A 16921-nucleotide genomic window follows, 5' to 3' on the forward strand; every position below is an offset into this window, starting at 1 on the left:
GGACCCTAGTTGGACCCTGGAGCAGTTCATTGATTTTGTCCTGCAGTTTTGTGGATCTCCCTTCACTGTTGGAGAGGTAGAGAGGGATGTTATCACGACCATCATGCCCGCAGAGCCTTGTCACGTCTCAGCAGAGCTTCCAGAGCCTCGTCACGTCTCAGCAGAGCTTCCAGAGCCTCGTCACGTCTCAGCAGAGCTTCCAGAGCCTCGTCACGTCTCAGCAGAGCTTCCAGAGCCTCGTCACGTCTCAGCAGAGCTTCCAGAGCCTGCGCTGCACGTCAGCCACGTCCAGCTGGAGACTGTTTCTGAGCCGGTGCTTGCTCCAGCCTATGTCCCCGTAGCTACCCCCAAGAAAATTTTGGGGGGGGGCAGTAGGTCTCCGCCGTGGCCACCCGAGGGGTCTTCACCGCCGTGGCCGCCCGAGGGGTCTTCTCCGCCCTGGCCGCCCGAGGGGTCTTCTCTGCCGTGGCCGCCCGAGGGGTCTTCTCCGCCGTGGCCGCCCGAGGGGTCTTCTCCGCCGTGGCCGCCCGAGGGGTCTTCACCGCCGTGGCCGCCCGAGGGGTCTTCACCGCCGTGGCCGCCCGAGGGGTCTTCACCGCCGTGGCCGCCCGAGGGGTCTTCACCGCCGTGGCCGCCCGAAAGGTCTTCACCGCCGTGGCCGTCTGAGGGACCTTCACTGTTGTGGATGCCCGAGGGTTCCACAGTTCCGCCCTGGTCACGTCCACAGCCTGCTCCGCCCTGGCCTTCGCCTGGTCCTGCTCCGCCCTGGCCTTCGCCTGGTCCTGCTCCGCCCTGGCCTTCGCCTGGTCCTGCTCCGCCCTGGCCTTCGCCTGGTCCTGCTCCGCCCTGGCCTTCGCCTGGTCCTGCTCCGCCCTGGCCTTCGCCTGGTCCTGCTCCGCCCTGGCCTTCGCCTGGTCCTGCTCCGCCCAAGCTCGTCTTGGCTACCTCCTGGTCCCGTTCCCCTGCACGGGCCTGGCCCTCCGTCCCTCCCCCAGACCGCCTCCGCTTCACCGCCCACCTGAACTTTTTGTTGTTTTTATGGGCGTCAGGAGCCGCCCATAGGGGAGGGGCTCTGTTATGATGTGGTTTTGTGTCTTTGTCTTATTAGTGGTTCCCTGTCTATTGAGTTTTCCAGGTGTTTCCTATTGTCCACGCCCCCTCGTTACCTTGTTAAGTTTGCTTGTCTGATTATTTAAGCCCTGTGTTTTTGTCTTAGTTTGTGAGTTGTTGTACGTGTGAGGTCGATTTTTGTCACTCCTGTTTCTGAGTCCTGTTCCTGAGCCCTGTTCCTGAATCTTTGTTAAAGATGTAGTTTGTCTAAATAAAGCCTCTACACTGCGTTTGGATCCAGCCTCCTTCCTGTTTCTGCCACATTTAGGCACCGGCATCACACCTACCTCCCCGCTCCCAAATTTTCCACATATGGAAAATAGACAAAAACAGTTCCTCAGGCCCAGATTGGGCCCACACCCTGTACAATGATTTGTTTTGTTTATGTGGCCCAATTCTGGCCCAGACACTGTAAAGTGACTTATTGTTTTATTTGGCCCAGTTCTGGCAGCCACTGTAAGACAGATATGTCTGAGATTTGACTTGGTCCCCAGGCCAGAAACTATGAAATGTAAAACATTTCATTAGGAAAACACAAATTCAAACATTTATAAAAGGTTAAGGGCTTTTATTAAAAAAATAACATATACACTATAAGATGAACATGTATCAAATAAACTATAATATGAACATTAATGACACATTTTTTTAAACAATAATATCCATTGTCAGTGTGTGCTATGCCTTAGGGCATTTTTCTTTCCCATTGGCCCTGCTTATTAGTCCTGAATTGTGTTTTTGTGTTGCATTGCATGGGGCATCTTTAAACAACCCATAGAATTAAAATTATGAACAGCATACAGGGCATACAGGGCATACAAACAAATGGCGGCATCCGTTAGAGACTTCTGGCCTGGTGCTGCTGGTTGGAAAATTATGCCACATGTCTTGGTGACTCTGAAAATGAATGCATCTCGTTTACAGTGAGATTAAGGCTGACTTAAGAATAGCATTCTGGTATACTGCTCTTACTAATTATGCCATACAAATATATTTGGTTGAAACAGTAAGTGATTTGAATCCAAATTTAGCAACAAGGTGCTTCTGTTTTCATGCCGCACACCAACTCTTTTGTTGTAATTAACCGTCAGGCAGTAAGTAAATTACTATTGGCAGTTGCAGCATCATTGAGGGGGGAATCGATGTTGAGCTGTTTGTGAATGCATATGAAGACACCTTTGGCTTTACAGACAAAGTTGAAAGTCAGATGTAAATGACTTTGGCAATTTACAATTTTTACAAAAATGTCAATTTGAAATGGCTCAATGGTTGTTAAATAAACGTAATGTTGTCGGAATGGATTTAGATCTGAATATGATTGGTTATGATTTTATTTATACTTCCATCAAACTTATTTGCCTGTAGAATAGAAAATGCAGCAAGCAATTCATATTTTTGAAAAGTGGGCATTTGAATGGGAATTTAGATTCTCAGTGGATAAATACAAAAAACAAACAAAAAACTTGTTTTTTTTACAAGGAAGAAAATATGTCCAGAGTTTAAGCTTAGAAGAATGAGTAGACTCCTTTAAATATTTAGGTCTATAGTTTGATAAGATGCTTACATGGGCTAGTCATATCCAAAAAGTAGTGGATAAATGTAAGAGAGCCTTAAATATTATGAGATATTTGAGGGGAGTGGAGTGCAAGTACACCAGCTATGAAAAATATTTATATAAGATTAACAAGATCAATGTTTGATTATGGATGTATAATGGATCTGCTTCTGCAACTCAGTAAAATAAACTGGATTTGATACAGTATCGGGCTTTGAGATTATGTAGTGGCGCATATAAGACCATTCCTGAGGTAGAGATGGGTGAGATGCCTCTTAAAGCTGCAGTCCATAGCTTTTTGGGGGGTTAAAAATTATCCAAATTACATATTTGAGAAAATGCATAACCAGCCAGTGTTCAAAACTATCTGCTTTCAAAGCAGCACGCTTGTAATAGTGTTTTTAATTCCAGTGGTACTGGTGGATTTCTGCGGGAAATTCGAGCATGTCTTTGCGTCATTATGTCACATCTGTAACCATAAAGAAGGAGTCTCGGCTAGTATAAACTATTATTGCGTCTGAGGATGTTGGAGGTGGAGATTTAAAGCCTTTTCTCACAGCACTTGATATGATTAAACATATCAATTTGATGGCGTATCCAGAAAGGTTTAAACGACAATAACCAGTGACAACAGATTCAACCGCTGTAAAATGCAAAAGACTTCGTTCGGACTTCGGAGTGGCTACAGAGAGAAAAAGACTTCAACCAGACCCATGCAAAAACAAGGATACATATTGGAAGGATATTACATATAGTCATGCAATGCTGACGTTGTTAACATTAACAATTTGAGAACAAAGTATAATTTGCACGGTTTTGCGTGATGTAATAACTTATAAGCGATTGTTAGATTTAATCAGCGTGATTTAAAATAATAATCTGTGATCCTGAATACCAGTTTCCAAAAAGTGCATTAAGAAGAGAACATTGGCTCTATAGTTTATCGGACAAATTTTAGGGTCATAAAGAGGATCATCCTGGTTCTAGAGAAATTGAAGCACAGATATCACAAATTCTTGTTGGTGAAATTTGACACTGTTTAAGATGCTGTGTCATCATAGTGTAATGCTACTCTTTCATCATTGCTCCTTTAGACACACAGTAATACTCAAAGTAATAACCATGTCAAGCCATTATAAGTAATAAACTAGTTTAATTGTTGAAATATCATAGAAAGGGTAATTTGTCACTATTATGTCAAAGTAATCAGTGAGGTGAAGGCCTTAGGGTAGAATTTATATATTGTGATTTTTGTTGGTGAATTAGTGACTTAAATGATGTTAACATTATTTAGAGTGAAATTCTAGAGTGAGTTGCTAAACACATGATTTGACCCAGGAATTTTTTTTTTCATATTGGCCACGCACGTGTGTGTGTGTGTGTGTGTGTGTGCATGTGTGTCTTCAAAGGAATCGTGGAAAGTACCCGTAGAGGGGAGGGGGGGTTGGGGGGTTAACAAAACAAAACAAATATAGAGCGCTTTCACATCTTAGAATCCTTCTGTATACCTCAAAAAACACAATGACGTACATACGGTGTTAACTACAATCTGCTTCCCTGAATGATCTTAATGGTCACTTCCTGCTATTACTTTATTGTGCAGCTGGCATTTGCTCATGTAATGTTCTCAACTGATTCAGTGTTGTGCTGACTATATTATTTGTTATTTAGGAGGCAGAGTGATGATTTTCAAATCATGGAACATGTCTGAAATTGTCAAAACCCCTGTTTCTCTCTCACATAGTTTTTTGAGACGGTCTATGAATATATGCCTTTGGCACAAAAAATATATATTTCCAAATCAGCATGTTAGTACTACTTCTCAAATCTCAGATCACATCACGTCATCAAACTATTACTGTCAGTCAAGTCAAGAAAAAATAATTACACCACTTGTTTTTTTCAAGTTGCTGACTAAAGATCTCCTCTTCCAACAATAACAAGGTATCATACCACAACAGTCAATTGCAAAAACTTGATAGTTGTGATTTGCATTAAGTGATATGACTTTATAGCACATTGAAGAGTACATAAACTATGGACAAAAATTACATAAAGTTAATGCATGTGTGTATGTGTGTGGTCCGGGTGTTCCCTAGGAGGACAAAGTTGTTAGACATCACATAAGAAACAGAAGTACAAACATGCAAATGCAGATAGATACAAATAATCTGCAAATGTACAACTCCATTAGTATCAACATAAGTGTAGTGCTTGTCATGAGTCAGTGATGACGTAGGTGTGTTCTTATATGCATTGTGTGAGAATGCCTGAAATTCATTGTGGTCTTATTTAAACAGGCTTCTTATTATTGTACCACTCTTTTGTTGTCTAAGTTGACATTACTTCCAGCATAGAGAAGCTTTCATATAGCCAGTTGAACATTCCTACTAAAATATGTTGTTCACTGAGTCACTGACCAACATACACTAAGAAGACCCAACACTATTATATTCGCCCTGTCAGCTGTATTTCCTCATTTATTTAGCTTTTTACTGAGACAGTGATAAGAAACATTTGGTGAGGGGATTCCCCTGCCTCTTTTCATTCATCCTCTTTCCTATAATGGGTGTGGCTGAGTCTGGCAATGATGTTTACATGTTTGTAATTCTGTTGCCAAGGTTACAGTAAAGCTTAGGGTCAAAGAGATTTTAGCCACAATTCTTTTTTTTTTTACTCGTGTGCAGAAGTTATCTGATCATGACAACTATGACAACAGGTTGATTAACTCCTATTAGCTTTTAAATTCTGTAGAAATGTAGTAAAATTAACAGAGATTATCCTGCTGAACGGTTAGCCCAGCATGAATTTGGTCTAAGCTGGTTTCTGATATTATCAAGTATAAAAGTAAAAAAAAATTGGTAAACCAGCATGATCTGGTTAAGAAGTATAGACATCTAGCATATACCACACAGTGAATCAGCATCTAAAACAAAATGGGACTGGAGATGTCTTGTCCAGAAATCTCTTTTCTTAAACAGTCATTGCAAGCAAATTCTCCTTTTTCATGATGCTTTTCATAAGAGGGAAAGGAAAATCATACGGGCTTTAACCATTTTTAGGGAAATTCCCCACCAAATTTATAAGAAACAAATTACCCACTTAGGACCTAACCAGGAGGACACTTTCTATTGGCTTTTATATATCAGAATATAAAGGGGGAAATCCCTTAAAATGTAGTGTTTGTCTTCTGACCATTATTATTATTATTATTATTATTATTATTATTAAGCAACATCTTTTGCCTTATTCAGATTAACACATTCTCTTGTTTTGTTAGTTATTCTGTAAGTTGCGATTACTATACTTTTTCAACATAATGGCAAAATTAATTTTATTGTTTACAATTATTTACTGTTACAATTTACTTTTTTTTCTGTAACTGCATGCTTTTGGATTCTGTGTTCTTCATTTTTTGATGTAGTGTTTAAAGAAGGATCTGTAGTGTTTTCTAATATTAATCCGCTGTGTGTTTGAGCTGAGAGCATTATTTGACTTAGAGCATAGAGAAAATGGTTTTGAGACAATTGTTAAAATGTGGCGTATGCTGGAAAATTGGGCACTTGGTACGCGCTTGTCCCAGACCCTGACCTGAACCATAGAAAATGTGTGGTCTGAACTGAAGAGAAGAAGCGCAACATGGATCTGGGAATCTGAAGGATCTGGAGATGTTCTGTATGGAGGAATGGTCTCTGATCTCTTGTCAGGTGTTCTCCAAACTCATCAGGCATTATAGGAGAAGACTCAGAGCTGGTATATTAGCAAAAGGAAATTGCAAAAAAGTATTTAATAAAAAGGTGCCAATAATTGTGGCCAACGTGTTTTGGAGAAAAACATTTATTGTATAATGTGATTTCCACCCCACTTTCAATTATTTTACTTCAATGAAAGGTTAGAATTTTGCAAATTATTTGAATGAAAGATCAAAAGGATAAACAATGCAGATTAATTTTTTACAGCCAGTTTTGATCATATTTACCAGGGGTGCCATCAATTCTGACCATGACTGTATATATATATTTTATAAATTCTATAGAGTTTGGATTGATTTTTGGGTTTTACAAAACTATGGGAGATCTTTCAACTTTTGAATTGATATGGTGTAGTCATGGTGCAGTTTGTGTAGGTGATTTTTTTATTTATTTGTAATTTCAGTGTGTATTATTATCATCTGTATTATATTTTTGAATTTATTGTGAAGAGATACTGATTAAATTGTAAAGAAAGGGTTTTTTATGTAGGCTATATAAACAAGAGGGATATCTTTATTCCAGTATGTGCTTGTATACCAATATTTTTATTTTATTTTGTGCAAATAAATGTATATGAATAATTGGATCATTATTCATATACATATTTAAAACATAAATTTCATATAAATATTTGATATTTAATGATCTCAGCAGTCAGCATCAATTGTCTCTGAGATAAATAAAAAGAAAGTGTTTCATCATTTATTTTGTTTTAGCGCCATCTAATGGACAAATATGAGTAACACTATCTTTTAGTGTTCTTAATACTTACCATAGTAACAACTAACCCTCAACCAAACCCTAATCCTACCCTAACCCTATATTAAGTACATTTTGTTAAGTAATATTTAATAACAGTTCTTTTGAATATCTGCAAAACATTATATCATTAAAGATTTTGTGTGCCCTGAGAACAAAAATAGTTGAAACGGCCAAAATATATTGGTAGGTATAGGTGTGTACATGTACATTCTGTTTTTGTTTTCACTCTGCTTTAGTTAATAGTTTACTGTGTTCCTTGTTACCAGATCACGTTTCCACTGCTGGGCTAGGGCCGGGCCAGCGCCAACAGCGAGCCGAGCCGAACCAGTGGCCTCAAGCCTCTCGCTGCATCCTGCGGTGGAGATCCAACCCGGCCCCATAGATACAGTCGGCAACGCGTCATAGTTGGGGGGCGTGGTCGGCGTGGGGGAAAGCAGCGCGACCATCCTATGTATTTGAATGACAAAAATGTCATATTGCGAGTCATTTATGCCTGCCGACCGGCAACGATACATTGCAAATTTAACTGTAATAGGTTATGATTGCCCTTATTTAATTAAAAACTGGGCCAATGACCCAACCAAATGGCCGGAGGTGTCGTTTCCAGACTATTATATCTGGTTGAATCTTCAGGTAAGACATCGCGGAAGCTACCGGCAACACAAGCCTGTAACTCAATCAACTTGCGTATAAGTTACTATAAGTCCATAAAACCATGTCACTTACCAATTGTACGTATGCTTCACTCCAAACTATTAATCCTTTTGTAAAACGGTGATCAAAGTAGTCGCTACGAAGTTGCAGAGGGACTTTGCTGACAGTTATCCGAATTCTCACAGACTGCAGTCTGATAACCTTCAGCTGATAACGCTAATAACATCCCTTATGAAAAACAACCAAAGGAATCTTGTAGTATTTTAGGACAAACTATTATAGTAACGTTAATCCTATAGGAATACTATAGTATTTTGGGACATAGCCTAGAAGTATAGGTATTAATGAACATCACAGAAGTATTATACACTACTATAGAATACTAATAGCCATAGGATTACTATAGTTCTTTTTCGTAAGGGACGTAACGTCAGACAAATCTGGCCCACTGCCTAATACGAGTTAAACATCTACTACTATATCACACAGGGACCTCTACTCACACAGTAATCTAATAAGATATGATTAATTTTGCCATTTTGTCCTCCTATCCGGTTCTGCATGTATGTAAGAAAGGCTGTAGAACTTCAATTTGTAATTTGTTAGTTTATTGGTGGTACAGAAAACGACACCGCAACCCTTCGGCATGATTGTCCCATGTATTTCAATGAGCGCCAAGGCAATGATTTCCCCCACGGGCTAAATTCACACCACGTGACGGGGCGTTCCCGGGGGCGTTCCCAGACCAACCGACTGTATCTAGTGTGACGTCAGAAGCTACCACGCCCATGCCCAAATTGGACACATTCTCGTTAACATTTAAAAACAGGAAGAACTATCGAGAAGAGAAGACTAGAAGACGAAGGTAACTGCGAAACAAAATGCACAAAACACACTTGCGGTTTTAGTATAAACACTGTTTAACATAGCCTAATACGAATGAGCTGTATGAGAATGAGATGTTACCTGTTGTAAGCTGCTCTTATCACTTTATTAGTAGTTTGTAATGTGTGCGGCTGATCACTTGACTAGCATGCCTGCTCCGCAATTAGCGCGAAAGCCCGCGATATAATAATTTATCACAGGTAGCTAAACTTAACATTTCATATTTGACATAATTTTTTAGATCATAAATGTTAAACAAATGACAAAAAATAATCAGGCAAACTAATAGCCATTTTGAACTGAAAATTAGTATAAAAAATAGTAACGTGTAATGTAATAATAGTTTACTGTCATTGTTGTGAGGGGACAAGAAACATTAACAAAGCCGTTTTCATCATTTTAGGCACATGAGTAATAATGAATGTATACATATTGAGAATATAATACAAATTGTAGCCTTTAGTACAAAGCTAAGTCTTCAGAGGGGAAGAGAAAGTGATGAAGAGACTGAGGAAAAAAGAAAGAGTGAGGTGAGGCTCTCCTCTCCTTTGACAAATAATCTACTGCCCACTGACATGGTTTTTTTAGGTCTTCAAACGTCTTGAAAATGCAAATATCAGATAACTAAAAAATGTGAAGCCCCTACCAACCTCAAATTTAGGACCTCTTTGATTATAAAGCCCTGTATTAGGCATACAAACAATAATAAATGTGTAGCCTATACATATTGTGAATGCATTTGATAAACTTAATTACCAAGCTTTAGCTTTCAGTAAATAAACGCGTCTGAAAAAAAATTATTCATAGGCAAAATCAACCTATATCAGTTGACCCTATGTTTACTTTCTTCACTGACAGAAAAATGAAAAGCCTATTTCAGTCAAAGCTCAGTTAGGAGTTCAATTTAAACTTAAATTTAGCTTATCCTTACATTTTTTGTTTGTTTTTGGGGGCGTGTTAGAGTGGGATTTTGTTAGGTGGTCCTCAGAAAAAAAATGGAAGATAAAGTGGTCCTTGGGCTGAAAAAGTTTGAGAAACACTGGTCTAGAGCCTCCATTTTTGCACTCAGGTTTAAGTCTCATGGCCCTCTATCAGAATCCAGAGTTTTGAGAGGATTGGAGAAACTTCATTTTTCGCCTGAAAAAAAAAAAACGAAAGACCCACTGTCGTTTTTTTTTCGGGTCGAAATTTTGAGTTTCGATATCTTAGCTCTGGAAGGGTCTAGAGCCTCCATTTTTGCAGTCAGGTTTAAGTCTCATGGCCCTCTATCAGAATCCAGAGTTTTGAGAAGATTGGAGAAACTTCATTTTTCGCCTAAAAAAAAAAAAAAAAAAACGAAAGGGGTACCACTGTCGTTTTTTTTTTTCGGGTCGAAATTTTGAGTTTCGATATCTCAGCTCTGGAAGGGTCTAGAGCCTCCATTTTTGCACTCAGGTTTAGGTCTCATGGCCCTCTATTAGAATCCAGAGTTTTGAGAAGATTGGAGAAACTTTATTTTTCGCCCGAAAAAAAAAACGAAAGGGGTACCACTGTCGTTTTTTTTTCGGGTCGAAATTTTGAGTTTCGATATCTTAGCTCTGGAAGGGTCTAGAGCCTCCATTTTTGCACTCAGGTTTAAGTCTCATGGCCCTCTATCAGAATCCAGAGTTTTGAGAGGATTGGAGAAACTTCATTTTTCGCCTGAAAAAAAAAACCGAAAGGGGTACCACTGTCGTTTTTTTTTTTCGGGTCGAAATTTTGAGTTTCGATATCTCAGCTCTGGAAGGGTCTAGAGCCTCAATTTTTGCAGTCAGGTTTAAGTCTCATGGCCCTCTATTAGAATCCAGAGTTTTGAGAAGATTGGAGAAACTTTATTTTTAGCCCGAAAAAAAAACGAAAGGGGTACCACTGTCGTTTTTTTTTTCGGGTCGAAATTTTGAGTTTCAATATCTTAGCTCTGGAAGGGTCTAGAGCCTCCATTTTCGCACTCAGGTTTAAGTCTCATGGCCCTCTATCAGAATCCAGAGTTTTGAGAAGATTGGAGAAACTTAATTTTTCGCCCGAAAAAAAAACCGAAAGGGGTACCACTGTCGTTTTTTTTTTCGTGACGAAATTTTGAGTTTCGATATCTCAGCTCTGGAAGGTTCTAGAGCCTCCATTTTTGCACTCAGGTTTAAGTCTCATGGCCCTCTATCAGAATCCAGAGTTTTGAGAGGATTGGAGAAACTTCATTTTTCACCTAAAAAAAAACGAAAGGGGTACCACTGTCGTTTTTTTTTTCGGGTCGAAATTTTGAGTTTCGATATCTCAGCTCTGGAAGGGTCTAGAGCCTCCATTTTTGCACTCGGGTTTAAGTCTCATGGCCCTCTATTAGAATCCAGAGTTTTGAGAGGATTGGAGAAACTTGATTTTTCGCCCGAAAACTGAAAAAAACTGTAAGGGGTAACACTGTCGTTTTTTTTTTCGGGTCGAAATTTTGAGTTTCGATATCTCAGCTCTGGAAGGGTCTAGAGCCTCCATTTTTGCACTCAGGTTTAAGTCTCATGGCCCTCTATCAGAATCCAGAGTTTTGAGAGGATTGGAGAAACTTCATTTTTCACCTGAAAAAAAAAACGAAAGGGGTGCCACTGTCGTTTTTTTTTCGGGTCGAAATTTTGAGTTTCGATATCTCAGCTCTGGAAGGGTCTAGAGCCTCAATTTTTGCAGTCAACTTTATTTTTCGCCCGAAAAAAAAAACGAAAGGGGTACCACTGTCGTTTTTTTTTTTGGGTCGAAATTTTGAGTTTTCGATATCTCAGCTCTGGAAGGGTCTAGAGCCCCCATTTTTGCACTCAGGTTTAAGTCTCATGGCCCTCTATCAGAATCCAGAGTTTTGAGAGGATTGGAGAAACTTCATTTTTCGCCTGAAAAAAAAATGAAAGGGGTACCACTGTCGTTTTTTTTTTCGGGTCGAAATTTTTAGTTTCGATATCTCAGCTCTGGAAGGGTCTAGAGCCTCCATTTTTGCACTCAGGTTTAAGTCTCATGGCCCTCTATTAGAATCCAGAGTTTTGAGAAGATTGGAGAAACTTTATTTTTCGCCCGAAAAAAAAAAACGAAAGGGGTACCATTGTCGTTTTTTTTTTTCGGGTCGAAATTTTGAGTTTCGATATCTCAGCTCTGGAAGGGTCTAGAGCCTCCATTTTTGCACTCAGGTTTAAGTCTCATGGCCCTCTATCAGAATCCAGAGTTTTGAGAGGATTGGAGAAACTTCATTTTTCGCCTAAAAAAAAAAAACGAAAGGAGTACCACTGTCGTTTTTTTTTTTTCGGGTCGAAATTTTGAGTTTCGATATCTCAGCTCTGGAAGGGTCTAGAGCCTCAATTTTTGCAGTCAGGTTTAAGTCTCATGGCCCTCTATCAGAATCCAGAGTTTTGAGAGGATTGGAGAAACTTCATTTTTCGCCTGAAAAAAAAAAACGAAAGGGGTACCACTGTCGTTTTTTTTTCGGGTCGAAATTTTGAGTTTCGATATCTCAGCTCTGGAAGGGTCTAAAGCCTCAATTTTTGCACTCAGGTTTAAGTCTCATGGCCCTCTATCAGAATCCAGAGTTTTGAGAAGATTGGAGAAACTTTATTTTTCGCCCGAAAAACAAAACAAAAGGGGTACCACTGTCGTTTTTTTTTTTTGGGTCGAAATTTTGAGTTTTGCTATCTCAGCTCTGGAAGGGTCTAGAGTCGAGACCTGCGCGGGACACAATTTTCAGACCCGCTCCCGCCCGCTCCCGCAGTGTTCAGTCCCGCTCCCTCCCGCTCCCGCAAAGATTTGTCATTTTTAGTCCCGCTCCCGCCCGCATCTGTGATATAATGTCCCGCTCCCGCCCGCACTTTCTGACGAAAGGTCTTGGCCCTGGGGAAAAAAAATGCGTGCTCACAAAATTCCTTACCAATACTTGGTAACATATTTATTGGTAAGCCTGCATAATCAACCATACAAAACATTAAACAGGCATCAGTAACGAACGCCAACAAAGATAACATTAATCGGCCGAAATTCCATTAGGCTTAACATGTAACAAAAAATATATATATATATTCGATTAGGTAATATTATTATCTATCTAATATATATAATTCAATAATGCTCCTGTCACATTATAGGCTAGCCATGAAACATTGCGACTAAAAAACTAGTTGGGCTTTGAGCCGCTCAGTGCAGGTGTTAAACTGAAAATAGCCTGTGTGCCTACCTTTTAATTTTAATAATAATAATATAATAATAATAATAATATGAATATGAATAGAATAATATGAATAATAATAATAATAAGAAGAAAAAAAAACTCAGCAGGTCGCTACCAGCATGTCTAAATGAAACTGATCAAAATAAAGGTAAAAGAAGCAGATAATGTTCCTGTCACATTATAGGCTAGCCATAAACTAAAACATTGTGACTAAAAAACTATGTGGGCTTTGAGCCGCTCAGTGCAGGTGTTAAAATGAAATAGCCCGTGTGCCTACCACAAGTACTTTAGAGAAGTAACGTAACTTACATCTGAAGCGCTTAGGCCTCTATCTGAAGCACTAGAGGCGCTCTGTTCCTCGTCCATGCTGTCTATTTTGAACTTGAACTACCTTTCGAATTCGAAACAAGTGTGCGACTGTGCGTGAGATTATGCCCCGCCCTACCCGACAATATTCACAAGTTTAGGCTGCTTAAAACGTTTTTATTGCTGCCAATCAGAATCTCCCTCACAACTACAAATTATGTACGCTACTTTATTCATTTATATATTTTATTTTACACTCAAATTTAATTTGCGGGAGTGCAGCGCATCATCCCTCACGACCGCACCCGCAAGTGCACCTCATCATCCCGCCCGCTCCCGCATTGACCTTTCAAAATTTCTCCCGCGCCGCACTGTTTTGCGTCGCGACCCGCGGGTCCCGCGGGAGTCCCGCGGGGGTGCAGACCTCTAGTCTAGAGCCTCCATTTTTGCACTCAGGTTTAAGTCTCATGGCCCTCTATTAGAATCCAGAGTTTTGAAAAGATTGGAGAAACATCATTTTTCGCCTGAAAAAAAAAAAACGAAAGGGGTACCACTGTCGTTTTTTTTTTGGGTCGAAATTTTGAGTTTTGATATCTCAGCTCTGGAAGGGTCTAGAGCCTCAATTTTTGCAGTCAACTTTATTTTTCGCCCGAAAAAAAAAACCCGAAAGGGGTACCACTGTCGTTTTTTTTTTTTTGGTCGAAATTTTGAGTTTCGATATCTCAGCTCTGGAAGGGTCTAGAGCCCCCATTTTTGCACTCAGGTTTAAGTCTCATGGCCCTCTATCAGAATCCAGAGTTTTGAGAGGATTGGAGAAACTTCATTTTTCGCCTGAAAAAAAAACCGAAAGGGGTACCACTGTCTTTTTTTTTTTTTGGGTCGAAATTTTGAGTTTCGATATCTCAGCTCTGGAAGGGTCTAGAGCCTCCATTTTTGCGCTCAGGTCAAAGTCTCGCGGCCCTCTATCATAATCCAGAGTTTTGAGAAGATTGGAGAAACTTGATTTTTCGCCCGAAAACTGAAAAAAACGTAAGGGGTAACACTGTGGTTTTTTTTTTTTCGGGTCGAAATTTTGAGTTTCGATATCTCAGCTCTGGAAGGGTCTAGAGCCTCCATTTTTGCACTCAGGTTTAAGTCTCATGGCCCTCTATTAGAATCCAGAGTTTTGAGAAGATTGGAGAAACTTTATTTTTCGCCCGAAAAAAAAAACGAAAGGGGTACCACTGTGGGTTTTTTTTTTTCGGGTCGAAATTTTGAGTTTTGATATCTCAGCTCTGGAAGGGTCTAGAGCCTCCATTTTTGCACTCAGGGTTAAGTCTCATGGCCCTCTATCAGAATCCAGAGTTTTGAGAGGATTGGAGAAACTTGATTTTTCGTCCGAAAACTGAAAAAAACGTAAGGGGTAACACTGTGGTTTTTTTTTTTTCGGGTCGAAATTTTGAGTTTCGATATCTCAGCTCTGGAAGGGTCTAGAGCCTCCATTTTTGCACTCAGGTTTAAGTCTCATGGCCCTCTATTAGAATCCAGAGTTTTGAGAAGATTGGAGAAACTTTATTTTTCGCCCGAAAAAAAAACGAAAGGGGTACCACTGTGGGGTTTTTTTTTTCGGGTCGAAATTTTGAGTTTTGATATCTCAGCTCTGGAAGGGTCTAGAGCCTCCATTTTTGCACTCAGGGTTAAGTCTCATGGCCCTCTATCAGAATCCAGAGTTTTGAGAGGATTGGAGAAACTTCATTTTTCGCCTAAAAAAAACCCGAAAGGGGTACCACTGTCATTTTTTTTTCGGGTCGAAATTTTGAGTTTCAATATCTCAGCTCTGGAAGGGTCTAGAGCCTCCATTTTTGCACTCATGTTTAAGTCTCATGGCCCTCTATCAGAATCCAGAGTTTTGAGAGGATTGGAGAAACTTCATTTTTCGCCTAAAAAAAAAACAACGAAAGGGGTACCACTGTCGTTTTTTTTTTGGGTCGAAATTTTGAGTTTCGATATCTCAGCTCTGGAAGGGTCTAGAGCCTCAATTTTTGCAGTCAGGTTTAAGTCTCATGGCCCTCTATTAGAATCCAGAGTTTTGAGAAGATTGGAGAAACTTAATTTTTCGCCCGAAAACTGAAAAAACGTAAGGGGTAACACTGTCGTTTTCTTTTCGGGTCGAAATTTTGAGTTTCGATATCTCAGCTCAGGAAGGGTCTAGAGCCTCCATTTTTGCGCTCAGGTCAAAGTCTCGCGGCCCTCTATCATAATCCAGAGTTTTGAGAAGATTGGAGAAACTTGATTTTTCGCCCGAAAACTGAAAAAAACGTAAGGGGTAACACTGTCGTTTTTTTTCGGGTCGAAATTTTGAGTTTCGATATCTCAGCTCTGGAAGGGTCTAGAGCCTCCATTTTTGCGCTCAGGTCAAAGTCTCGCGGCCCTCTATCATAATCCAGAGTTTTGAGAAGATTGGAGAAACTTGATTTTTCGCCCGAAAACTGAAAAAAACGTAAGGGGTAACAGTATCGTTTTTTTTTTCGGGTCGAAATTTTGAGTTTCGATATCTCAGCTCTGGAAGGGTCTAGAGCCTCCATTTTTGCTCTCAGGTCAAAGTCTCGCGGCCCTCTATCATAATCCAGAGTTTTGAGAAGATTGGAGAAACTTGATTTTTCGCCCGAAAACTGAAAAAAACGTAAGGGGTGACACTGTCGTTTTTTTTTTTCGGGTCGAAATTTTGAGTTTCGAGATCTCAGCTCTGGAAGGGTCTAGAGCCTCCATTTTTGCCCTCAGGTCAAAGTCTCGCGGCCCTCTATCATAATCCAGAGTTTTGAGAAGATTGGAGAAACTTGATTTTTCGCCCAAAAACTGAAAAAAACGTAAGGGGTAACACTGTCGTTTTTTTTTCGGGTCGAAATTTTGAGTTTCGATATCTCAGCTCTGGAAGGGTCTAGAGCCCCCATTTTTGCACTCAGGTTTAAGTCTCATGGCCCTCTATTAGAATCCAGAGTTTTGAGAAGATTGGAGAAACTTGATTTTTCGCCCAAAAACTGAAAAAAACGTAAGGGGTGACACTGTCGTTTTTTTTTCGGGTCAAAATTTTGAGTTTCGATATCTCAGCTCTGGAAGGGTCTAGAGCCCCCATTTTTGCACTCAGGTTTAAGTCTCATGGCCCTCTATTAGAATTCAGAGTTTTGAGAAGATTGGAGAAACTTTATTTTTCGCCGGAAAAAAAAAACGAAAGTGGTACCACTGCCTTTTTTTTTTGGGTCGAAATTTTGAGTTTCGATATCTCAGCTCTGGAAGGGTCTAGAGCCTCCATTTTTGCAGTCAGGTTTAAGTCTCATGGCCCTCTATCAGAATCCAGAGTTTTGAGAGGATTGGAGAAACTTGATTTTTCGCCCGAAAACTGAAAAAAACGTAAGGGGTGACACTGTCGTTTTTTTTTTTCGGGTCGAAATTTTGAGTTTCGAGATCTCAGCTCTGGAAGGGTCTAGAGCCTCCATTTTTGCCCTCAGGTCAAAGTCTCGCGGCCCTCTATCATAATCCAGAGTTTTGAGAAGATTGGAGAAACTTGATTTTTCGCCCAAAAACTGAAAAAAACGTAAGGGGTAACACTGTCGTTTTTTTTTCGGGTCGAAATTTTGAGTTTTGATATCTCAGCTCTGGAAGGGTCTAGAGCCCCCATTTTTGCACTCAGGTTTAAGTCTCATGGCCCTCTATTAGAAT

Source organism: Pimephales promelas, chromosome 12 (assembly GCF_988280905.1).
Source record: "Pimephales promelas chromosome 12, fPimPro1.hap1.1, whole genome shotgun sequence".
NCBI classification, from domain to species: Eukaryota; Metazoa; Chordata; class Actinopteri; order Cypriniformes; family Leuciscidae; genus Pimephales; species Pimephales promelas.